Here is a 13060-nt window from a genome sequence, read left to right on the forward strand (position 1 = left end):
TGAAGGAACAGATTCTTCATGGAATTTTTCACAAGTTGCATGCAAAGAAAGTTGGCCTGCTTAAGGTTTTGAAGCATTCTGGACAAAATACTTCACTGCACTTTCTTTGGATGTGCATTAATTGAATCTTTAATTTGAAAAATTGTCTACATATTGTAGAGATCATTTTTTTTTTTTTGCCCCAAGAGTGAAATGCACGTTCTAGAATCACTGAAGAAGTACCATAAAGAAATTGAAGCAATATTTAGCACCAAGTGGATTGTATTTGACCAGAAAATTATCGAAGGTTATTGGTGAAATAGGAAGGATGTTGGCTGCAAATAGCAGGTGAATCAAGGAAAAATATTATAGCAATTGAACCCAGACTTTTTGCGAAATTATTAACTTCTAAACATTATGGAAACAAGCTCTTCTTAAAAGGAAGGATTGGTGATGTCTAGCTAGCGGGCCCAAATTTAGTTTGTTATTTCTTATATTATTTATTGGGTTGGGAAATAGAAAGTTAGTTTAGAGCTATTTTGGGGAAGTTATTTTATTAGATAATGTTAAGTCAAAGTATCTTCAGGAAGACCCCCTTATCTATCAAGGTTATTATAATCTTGTGGGTACCATTGCTTGGTGCAGTGGTAAAAACCTCAGACTGGCAACCATGATTATATGGACGAGTCAGAGGGCTCGCTCCCAAACTCCTTTGTTTGTAAGTCTGTCACAATTGAAACTCTTGATTATGTTTGTGGCCACCAAAAACCTAGGACCATCAACAATAAAGGGCTATTTTAAAAAGATAACTCCCATTAATCATCAGGAGAATCTTATTATGCTTCAAAACATGTGAACATTGTAAAGCAGGATTATTCTTGTATACGCCCAAAGTTCTGCTACATGTCAATGATGATTTGTATTCATGTACAGCAAAATTGTGATGGCATAATGTCCTAAATGTCCACTTGGAATTAATGCTCTGCTTATACGAATTTATGTATTATCATGCGGAGGGTTTTGGGCCTCCTATTTATAGAGAAATGAGTGTGGCTATATAGGAGAACAGGAAAACAACAGACGAAACTTTCTTGTCCTAGAATGACGATCCAAAATGGCGATCATAATTCGTTAGGCTTATATGCCACATCATCACGGTTCGACCTCTGATTTAACCCCGTTCAACCTCTAATTCATAAACATCTTTTTCCAATTCTATGCCCAATCTGGTTCTCTAAACATTGCAAAATTATATTATAAATTCTCAAGTTCAAGGATTTTTTCATTTTCGAAGTCATGACAAAGGTTCATAGAGCGATAAATTTGAGATTTAAAAAAAAATAAAAAAAGTCAACCATATGTGAAATCACATGCAAACGGATCTTGATGAATTGCTAACAAAGGAGAGGTCTGTCAAATGACATCACAGACAGGAAAGTTCTTGATCCAATTTGAAAAGGGGGGAGGGAGAGAGGGAGTTCAGTATTTAAGAAAAACCTCAATGGAGGTCTAAGTGTTTAAACCTTTTTATTCATGTATCTATAAATCGAAGTTACTTAGATATCATAAAGCTAAGCTACCCACCTGGACTTCAGGTATACATGTGGCCGTTGAACTAGAATAGACTAGCGTTTGATGAACTACACTGGATGAAAATTAATATTTTTCCCCTTTGTGCTTTCTGTGAAAAACAAAATTATTTATACATTGAATGCTCAGGCAGCTGAAATAATGTTGCAGGAGGTATCGAGATACTCACAATCCTACTGCAACGGGGCAACTTATTAGAGATGGAAGAATAGAAACGGAGACGACGATAAAATGGTGCAAAAGAGTAAATATTCCTTGTGAGTAATTTCCATTAAATGGTTGATAGAAAAATAAAATAAAATTTTGGAGAAAAAAAGTAGAAGCGTCCAAGAGGAATTGAGACGAGCACAAATAAATTGTAGCCAATATAATAATAAACACAGCCACACACCCAGCACTATCGCATAGAATCAGGAAGAAAGAAAATGGTGAGAATCAAAATAAAATGGTGGAAAGCAGAACAAGATTGGATAGATGTAAATCTTGACGGATCAGTTCGGAAAGCACTAGATCTTCTGTAGAAATTCTATTCAGAAACCAGAGGGGACTTCATACCAACCTAAGCTCAACATGTATAGTTGTACAGTCCATATAGAAAAAAGGATAGACATGTGCAAGGGCAATTCTGATCAGCACCATCTACGAATAAAGAAACACTGAATCTTCAGAAAAAAAGTGATTAGCCAATGGTTTGACAGGCCTTTTAGATAAACAAGGGGCAAATAGAGAAAACCTGTTCTGGGCTTAGTTGTAAACAGATTTTTGTTGTTTCTTGGGGAGTTTGCACCTTGCAACTCCTGTTTCTTTGTAATTTTCTGGTCTATCATTAATGCAATCTTTCCTTTGTCTCTATCAAAGTGAGAATAGACAGCGCTTAAAGAAATCAAATTAGCAAAGTCAAGTTAAAAACTTGTATTTGCAAAGAGAATCAGAAACAGGCATAAGGGTGATTCAAAGTTAAGAACGGACAGATGGCCGGATCAAATAATCAAGAATATAAGAGAATATTGGAAGATATTTTAAAGAAGTTAAAGTTACGCATGTATGGACTCTGGACTCTGGAGAAGGAAATAAGAAGAAGATGCTCTAGCCAGCATGGCACACAAAGAATTTTCCATACAAAAAATGGACTTCGATCTGTATCATCAAGATATTAGGGAAAAAAAAAACTACATTAATGGTTTAACCTTATGACAAGCCTGGCAATAGCAATTAAAATTTCAAGTTTTACATCAGCACAAAATTCTTGTGGTTTCCAGTTTCTACCATTCAGAAGGTTCTCATCAAACAAGACTTGACATGTTCTGACTGAAATGGCACAAAATTATATCTAATGAATTAAAGCATTTAACAAAGTAATAAAACAGACAAAAATTCTCCTTGTCAGCATGCTTGGGAGTTACATCTTGATATTGAAGTAATCTGGATCAAAGTGATATTATCTGACATAACCATCTTCACCTCCACTTGAGAAACTGCACAATAGAAAATAAATCAGGAAATGACAAAAATGTAAATCTAGACATTGAAGCAGACAAGGAACGTGCACAAACACACACACTACTTTCAAGTGTAAACAAATTATGTTTTGTGCAAAGCAAAGAATTATAATAATACATGAATCCATGACTACACAAGCATCAAAAAGGGGGCAAAAAAGGATTAGAATATTGCATTAAGGTAGTGTTTGAGAACACTTACAAGATGTACTTTTAAGAAGTACTTCTTTTAAGAGTTGGGATCACACATTAAGTGGTTTTGTGTGTGGTAAAAAAGTGGGGAAGAAATACTTTTTTTTAAAGTACTTCTTTAAAAAAGTGACTTCAAATTGCCTTTTTTTAAATACTTCTTGAAGAAGTACTTCTCCAAAAAATGGGACGAACCAGTCCCTAATAATTTTTTGTAATGCCTAAAATACCTCTGCGCGAGGGTTATACCTCCTCCTTCTCCATTCATTCGAACATCAAACCCAGGTAGCGGCACACCAGTGGTATGGTTGACAAAGCCGACATGTTAAGAGTGTGGTTGACGATGGTGAGTGTGAAGATAAAGCTGTTGGTGTTCTCAAACACCAATGGCGCACCAGTGGTATGGTTGCGGTTGTCGTTGTTGATATGGTGGACGAAGCCGACACGTTGAGAAGAGGTGGTGCATTGATTCCACTGGTGGGTGTGAAGATGAAGACCATGCCATGGACAAAGAAGATTCGGAATGAGTCAGATCTCTCTATTGAGAGATCTACAGTAACGCTTTTGGCCTTTGGGTTACAAGATGCCATTTTTTATGGATGGGTTTCTCTTCGAAGGGTGAATCCATTAATTTTCTCGACTCAGATTGCCGGTTCGAAGGCAAATTTTTGTGAGCAATCTTTGACCCACCCACCCACCCTAGAGAATCAAGAAAATCGGTAGAAATGGCAAGTTTTGGTGATCAAAATCCCCCAATCACCGAAGAAACTCCATCTGCATCAACATCATTTACCTTTTTTGCCTGCACTTCAAAGCGTCAACAAGCTATGGTTCTCTTTGTGCGATAGGAGATGGGGCTCCAATACCAACATCAGAAAATTGGGAAATGGGCAGATCGAATTCATGCTCCTCTACATAACCCTTATCAAAATTCTTTGATTGCTCACAAAAACAACAAAAAATTTTGGTTTTCTTTTCGTCTGCATTTTTTTTAAGATATTCTCTATTGAAGCTTCCATGGTCCTGGGTTTGAGCATCGAGACTTGTAAGATATCAATCGGAGACAACAAAGTCCTCCATTTTCCTCTAAAATACGAAAAATTTTGGTTGAATGACAACAAAATCCATGGTTCTGGGTTTGAGCACTGGGAGTTGGACCTTGTAAGATATCAGTTGGAAGCAACGGAATCCTCCCAGGCATGAAGTTGGAGGCATACCAAATGCTAAGATATCAAACGGACTAGCTGGGGATAAAGCTAGAACACAACGAAAGAAGGAGAGTGAGTCAAGAGAGACTCGGGAGGCGAAAATGGGAATCCGAGAATTTTGTGAAGGTTATTAATCGGAGGTGTCTTTCTATTGTCCAATCTATAGTTCCAGAGGTTTAAACAATTCTAGTGAAGAAATTGAGAGGGAGGAATCTACATAATCTATAGTGGAGGGTAAATTTGTCACTTGTGTCAATATAAGCACTTATGGGAAAAGTAGCTTACCAAACTTCCCCACCCCAATAAGTGCTTAAAAACATAATAAGTGATTTGAAAAGTGGGTTACCAAACAGGCTTAAGTGATTGTTAAAATAAGTACTTCTAAGAATACTTGCTTAACAAGTACGTAATCATCAAACAGGGCCTAAGACCCGAAACACTGTATACTACCATGTACCAAAACACATGTATTCAGAAGCACATTTTGAATGCATTTGAGCATAATACAAAGTAAAACTCATCATAAGGTAATCACATGGAAGACCTAAAAAGTTAATTTCATGATCATTTCAAATGGAAGGTGGAAACCTGTTGCAATAGAATGGCAAGTGCATTCATTGTATTTTTTTTAATTTAGATATAGTATCATGAGTCCAAAATCCAGACTCCTGTTCAGCCCCTCAAATGGACCAACTTGAAACTCCTAATACCAGATGGTGTGGAATATTTCCTATATAGCTCAATAACACAAAGCACAACTTTGTCAATGTACAATCTGACTTGAACAATATACCGCCCCTGACATCAAGCCTACAGACGTTCACCAAGACTAAGTTGATTCACATAAATCTCTGGAAAAAGAAACACAATACCAATTAAAAACCATAAAAGCAACATTACAAATTTGACTTTGGTTCTCATTGATCTCTACTTCAATAAGCATATCTTCAAGTTTTCACAAAATAATAAATTTAGTGATTTCCCTATAAAGCAGGGGCCTAAGATTTCCAAACCACCATGGAGCTCTAACATAGTTGTAAGTAGAGTTAGAATCTTCTAACAAGAGACACAAAATTTCCCAAATACCCATGGAGTTACTACTGAGGCTTGTTTACCTTTGAGAAATTGATATGAAGGGCAAATTTGGAAAATAAATTAATTCCAGAAAAGATATTGCAAGGGTTTGGGGTAGCGATTGATATGAAGAAAAATTTTGAAAAATATTGATTTTGGTCAAAAATAACTGCATGGGTATTTTGGACATTTTCATGCCTCTTGTTAGAGAATTCTAATAGAGAGACTTAAGGGAGGTAATTGCAATTATCAAACTTCACGGGAGGTTTCAGAAAGTAAGAAACTTAAGGGGAGGCTTTAGTAATTTACCCTTAAAAAATCACAAGTAACATTCCAACATGAAGAAACTTGATCTAATCTAAGCACAAAGGGAGTTAAAAATTATGGTATCACTCCAATTGTCTTCCCAAAATCTTTTTTTTTTTTCTTATGAATGAATGGTATTTTATTAAATAGAGATAGAAATAGTGCAAGCATGAAACACACTAAGAGGAGGCACGAGGTGTTACCTCCCCTTAAAGGTGGTTTCAAACCCAACTCTTTTTAGATTACAGTTACAAATAGGGTTGTTCATAAGAATGCCCAACCCGGACTGGCCCAACCCGAGTCGGCCGGGTTTTCATCCATATCGGTCGGTTTCGGGTTGGGCACATACATAAACCGACTCGAACCGAACTAGTATTCTACTAGTTTGGTAGTTCCTACTTCCTAGTTTGAGTAGTTTCCTAATTCCTACTAGTCTTCTACTTTTAGACTTCTACTAGAATTAGAACTCTAGAAGGCCCATTAGGCAATTACAATTAGAATTCAATTAGGTGTCATTTTTTAGTTTTTTACCTAGATTAGAATTTAGAAGGTTTCTAATTTTTTATTTTGTTAACCACTTTTGTCTTCTCTTAAAATCTTCTATTCTCTAACTTGGTTGGTCCGCCCCCCTCAAGCTCAACTGCTCAAGTCTCATTCTCAAAGACTTAAAGTCTCAACTTCAGTCATTCAAAGGTTAGTATTTATTTTTTATTTTTTTAATTTAATGCATGTTACAAGTTGATATATTTTATTTGTGTTTTGTTTAAGTTTAAGCTTTGAAAAAAATCTAGTTAATGATGATATATTTGCACAAAAAACTTCAGTTTTGTACGAAAAACCTAATCTATTTAAATTTTTAAGTATATATTTCGGTTTTAATTTAAATATATTTTATATTTAAAACTATTAAATAAAGAAATTTCAGTTTTACATAAAAACTGAAATATATGAAAAATTTTATATCTAAAAAATATATATTCTGAAATATATGAGATATATATTTCCAGAAAATATATTTTCCAAACTTCCAATTTATTTTATTTGTATGTATATTTTTGTTTATATATATATATATATATATTAAAAATACATATTTCAGTTTTAAATATATTTCCAGAAAATATCTTAAAAAATAAAAACTTCAGTTTTCAGTTTTTATGAAAAACCTTATCTATTTAAATATATATTTCGGTTTTAATTTAAATATATTTTATATTCAAAACTATTAAATAAAGATATTTCAGTTTTACATAAAAACTGAAATATCTGAAAAATTTTATATCTAAAAAATATATATTCTGAAATATATGAGATATATATTTCCAGAAAATATATATTCCAAATTTTCAATATATTTTATTTGTATGTATATTTTTGTTTATATATATATATATATATATATATATATATATATATATATATATATATATATATATTTTAAAATACATATTTCAGTTTTAAATATATTTTCAGAAAATATCTTAAAAAATAAAAACTTCAGTTTTCAGTTTTTATGAAAAACCTAATCTATTTAAATATATATTTCGGTTTTAATTTAAATATATTTTATATTTAAAACTGTTAAATAAAGATATTTCAGTTTTGCATAAAAACCGAATTATCTGAAAAAATCTATATCTAAAAAGTACATATTCTGAAATATATCAGATATATATTTTCAGAAAATATACTTTTAAATATTATAAATAATATGTGTATTTCCGAAATATATATATATATACTATGTATTTTTATATTATTATATATTTCAGCTTTAATTGTTAAATATATTCTGAAACTAAAATATAGAAATATATTAAAAATTTGAAAGTTAAAACTGAAATATAGTATATATATATTTATTTATATATAGTATTTAAATATAGTATATATATTTAATATATCTGATATATTTCGGAATATATATTTGAAATATAGTAATAGATTTTATAGTAATTTCATAATTTGCACAAAAACTATATATTTTTACTGAAATATATCAGATATATATATATTTTCAAAAATATATATATATATATATATATATATATATATATATATATATATTCTGAAACATGTTTTTATTATTTTATATATTTCAGTTTTATTGATGTTAGATAAAAAAATAACATATATAGTTTTTTATTGTAACCAATCAGTTGCTTTTTTCTTAATTTGTTACATTAGGAATGTCACTTGAGAAACTCAATAATAATTATAAATTTATAATGATATTTTGTTTTCAGATGGATCCTAAAATAAATGAAAATGTGCATGGGATTGATGGAGTTGATTCAGTTGAAGATTCAATAGCAATGGGCTCAAAGCAACAAGATTCTGATGCTACAAACTCGGTAAAAAATCCTCTTGCTCCTCGTAAAATTACTAAGACACAGCCCACTAAGCAAAACAAAAGGTAAGGTTCTAGATTAAAATCAGACATTTGGGACCATTTCACTAAAATGGAGGATAAGGATGAACCTAGGGCTGCATGTAATTATTGTGGTAAAGACTATTCATGTGACAAAAAATCATGGCACTAGTAACATGTAGAGTCATTTGCAACAGCAGTGCATGAAATATCCCTATAGGGTTGATAAAAGGCAAAAGATATTATCTTTTGAGCCTAAAAATGAAGGAGGAGAAGATGGTCTCACTATTGGTAAGCTAAAAGCAATGACTTTTAGTGTTGAGGAAGCTAGAAAGGAGCTTGCCAAAATGATTATACTTGATGAATTGCCTTTTAGGATTGTGGAGGGGGAATGATTTAAGAAATATTCTCAAGCTTTGCAACCTAAATTTACAATCCCATCCTGTATCACAGTTTCTAGAGATTGCATGAAATTTTTTTTTTTGAGGAGAAGATGAAACTGCAAAAAGTGATAAAAAATCAATGTATATATCTTACCACCGATACTTGGTCATCAATCCAAAATTTAAATTATATGTGCTTGACAGCACATTGGATTGATAGTGAATGGAATTTGAACAAAAAAATTTTAAACTTTTGTCAAGTTCCTAATCACAAAGGAGAAACAATCGGTAAGACTATTGAGGATTGCTTGCTAGAATGGGGCATTGATGGAATTTTACAATTACTGTTGATAATGTAAATTCTAATGATGGTGCAATTAGATAATTAAAAAGAAGAACTAGGGATTGGAAAAGCACCATCTTAGAACATGAATTCATGCATTTAAGATGTTCTGCTCATATTGTGAATTTGATAGTGAAAGAAGGATTGGAAAACTTACATGAATCTATTCTCAAAATCCGAAATGTTGTAAGATATGTGAGATCATCTCCATTTAGGTTTCAAACTTTCAAAATGTGTGTTGAGAAGGAAAAAATAGAAAATAAGAATCTTGTATGCCTTGATGTTGAGACTAGGTGGAATTCTACCTATTTGATGTTGGAGGTTGCTGAAAAATTTGAAAGAACTTTTAACTGGCTAGGTGAGGATGACTCAAGATATTTCTTATACTTTGAAGGCAATGATGAGGATGAAAATGAGGAGAGTGGAGGCGGGAATAAGAGAGGAAAAGGGAGAGGGAATAAGTATGTCGGGCCTCCTAATTATGATGATTGGGACAATGCCAGATGTTTTGTGAAGTTTCTAAAGCTTTTCTATAATGTAATATTGCGAATTTCATGATCTCTTTATGTCACATCGAATGCATTTTTTCATGAACTTGTGGCATTGCAAACTAGGTTGGTTCGTTTATGTAGAAGTGGAGACAATTTCTTGAGTTCTATGGCAGAGCGCATGAAACGGAAGTTTGATAAATATTGGGAGAACCTTGAAAATCTGAATTTCTTATTATATGTGGCCATTGTTTTGGATCCTTGTTACAAATTAAAATATGTAAAATTTTGTTTTGGTCAAATATATGATAATTTGAGGGCTAGAGAAATGACTGAGAGAGTAGAGGAAACTCTTAATCGTTTATATTACTATTATCATGATCATAAATGCAATTCAAATTTTAATGTTGGACATGAAGCACCAAGTTTAAGTAAAGCTTCTAGTGAGATGGATTTCGATGACAATGAAGATGATACATTGAAGTTCTTAACATCTCAATTTGCAAAACACTTAGAAAGTGTAGAAAGTAAATCTGAGGTTGCAAGGTATTTGTTAGAGAGTTGTGAAAAGCCAAGTGATTCATTTGACATTTTGATTTGGTGAAAAATGAATTGTCAAAAGTATCATATACTTTATCAAATAACAAGAGATGTCTTAGCCATGCCAATTTCTACAGTTGCTTTTGAATCGGCATTCAGCACAAGTGGGCGTTTAGTTGATCCATTTAGGAGTTCACTCCAAAAATGGTGGAGGCTCTTATATGCGGCCAAGATTGGTTACGGTCCAAACCAATCCCAATTGATATTCGAGAAGCTATAGATGAAGTGGAAAAATATGAAGAAATTGCATTAGGTAATATTTGTTATCTTGTGAATAAACTTTATTTCATGATATTGTTTATAACTTATATAATTTTTTGGGTTACATACTAATATTTGTTTTAGAATTATCAGGAACAATAGAACAAGTGTAATTAAGTGGTGATGATTGGTGTTTTCACTTTTTTGGTAAGACTTAATAATCTTTACAAATGTAATTATTTTTTTTACAATTTACAATTTTATTTTCCAAGTAATGTGGCAATCTAAAACAAACATTTCTTGTTTGTTTTTTGACAGTTGAGTCATTAACATGGCCGCATTTCTTCTTCAAACATGAAGTTCCAACTTCCAAAGCCCATTAGGCCACCTTTTTGAATGGTTGCAACTTGCAAGCAACTTTGGATTAGTGATTAATGAACAACTTTTGTGATTAACTTTTCATTTAAATTTTATCATAGGAGATGGCTGAAATGATGTTCAATTTATGATTGTTTTTATTTCTTACTTGACACTTGTTTTTACATGAAGAATTTATTGATTTTATTCTTTACTTGAATTAAATTTAGATTTATCTTGAACTCTTGAATATCAAATTATCAACTAATTCAGATTTTATTTGGCTTTGTACAGGAGCAAAACCGACCAAACTGACCCAAACCGACCCAACCCGACTCAAACCGACCAGGTCAGTTTGGCCTGTCAGTGGGTCAGTTTCGGTTCCCACCTTAGCTAACCCGACCAGGTCGGGTCGGTTGGGAAAATCCCAATAAATCAACCCAACCCGACCCGTGAACACCCCTAGTTACAAAATAGCCAAAAACAGAGAATCCCTTATCTTCCCAAAATCTTGACTTACTAACCTATGAGTGATCACTTCTAGTCCAACCCGCACTCTATCTATTTGTCTATGTAATATATTATTACAAATAATATAGATGACTTATTAATACATACATATATATATATATTATATAGGCCTAAAGCCTAGCCCAAGCCAGTCTGGCCCATGTGAATCCGATATTGATATAGAAACTAAACCATTTTGAATCTCCATATTTGGCAATCACCGTTCTCTCAGAAAGAGCATATTCTTCCCATGACATCTCCAAAGCCATTTATTAAAAGGTGATTTATTCACTAGAACCATCTTTCCCAAATCCAATCCTCCCAATAACAGGGGACAGTTAACCAACTTCCATTTTACCAAGAAAAATTTGTACAGCTGTCAACCCTTACATTCCAAAGGAAGTAACCATCTGAATTTGTTCCAACTTCCAACCTCTAACCACTTGGCTCCATTTGGTTTGCAAGAGGGTGATAACAAACAGAACTTTGGAGACCATTGACTTCCCTCTAGATGTCTAAAATGCTGTTAATAAAAGCCCCATGATGTTTAACATAAAGAAAAGCATTAGTTAAAGGAAATTAAGAATTCAAAAAATCTTTCATGGAAGCAATAAATAGAACTTCCTTAGAGTCAAACTCATTTGCTACAAGATCACAATAACTTATCAACTAATGTATTTTTTGACTGTTACTTATCAACAAATGTCTAAATCTCTTGCAAAACCTCCAAACCATTTACAATCCTCCTAAAATAGGATACCCCGTCATTTCATTGTATCAAGTTAATAATATTGGTTTTAATTTCTCCCTCTTCTAAGCACGCTTTTAATTAATTAAATTATCATTCTTTGGGTCATTGTCACCATGCAAGAAATTTATTTGAAATCACTCCAACTTCCCTAGTAAAAAAAATGGGATTTCGATACTAGATGATCAATGACAACACCAATGAAGGAATGATTTGGTGCAAGTAAAAAAAAAAAATGCTCTAAAGAAAGCATGGGAAATCCCTTTTACCATGGCCAACCTTAAGGGGCAGGATTTCCCTAGTAGGGTCTCAGAATTCAACAGATCCCCAGCCTCATGATCAGATAATTAGGAGACTTGTTCACAGGTTAAGAACCGAACTCATTTTCGGTAAGGAGCAAATTGGAAAATATAATGTGAAGATTAAGAGATGAGAAAGACCTTCTTCCATCAGGATTGAATGCCAAAGCATTTATTGGTCCAAAATGCCCTTTCACGCCCCCAATTTCTTCTTGAAGGATCTATCCAGAGACAAATATAAGTCCCCAAACATCACGGATCAAAAATTTTCTACAAAAAATAGACATAAAGAAAAGAGAGCTCACCTTGTGAAAGAATTTGGCCTCAAATTACCCAGCACGACGATCAGTAGTTGTGACATGTGATGCTTCTTGACCACCTTCAATTACCACCTGGAAAATGTATTATGTGTTGTCTTTAAGTAGATTAAGGGACAAAAGCAACATCCAAATACAAAAGCAAAAGCATCATCCAATATTTTGCAAAGACATTAACCATAGATGCTCTGAAAGCTCCCCATACGATGTAGGTATATATATACACCAATGTAGAAGAGCAAGTAGCCCAAAAAGAAGGTCAGAACAAGAAAAAGAGACATCATTCTTGGCTTGAGATAAATTATGCAGCGGGAAAATTGCAAATTCAAACTAGTAATGAGAGAGAGAGAGAGTGAGAGAGAATTTGTATATCAATAGCTTACAGTACCATTGCCTTAGTAAAAGATAGCATTTGTTTACCTTGATACCCAACTTTTTCCTCAATATGTCCTTTAAGCAAGCTGACCTTACTTTTACAGTGGCACCTTACATGTCCAATATTTTCCTCATATCACTTTATTTCACTCATTGATTTCAAAGCATTGCTCAAGTTTCAATGCATATTTTGGGACTCACCTTAAAATAGGTTTAGGGTGAG

General features: G+C 32.9%; 1 long non-coding RNA gene across 1 annotated transcript; it reads right to left on the bottom strand.

Moving 5' to 3' along the window:
- Positions 1-2744: 2744 nt before the first annotated feature.
- Positions 2745-12668, bottom strand: LOC104591718 (uncharacterized). Its single transcript, XR_734298.3, has 3 exons — positions 12451-12668; positions 12287-12366; positions 2745-3044 (listed from the first exon to the last, which is right to left on the bottom strand). It is a non-coding gene; the product is annotated as an uncharacterized LOC104591718 (long non-coding RNA).
- Between the last annotated feature and the right edge of the window lie 392 nt (positions 12669-13060).

Source organism: Nelumbo nucifera, chromosome 4, assembly GCF_055504915.1.
Source record: "Nelumbo nucifera cultivar China Antique chromosome 4, China Antique-T2T, whole genome shotgun sequence".
In the NCBI taxonomy this organism is placed as follows: domain Eukaryota; kingdom Viridiplantae; phylum Streptophyta; class Magnoliopsida; order Proteales; family Nelumbonaceae; genus Nelumbo; species Nelumbo nucifera.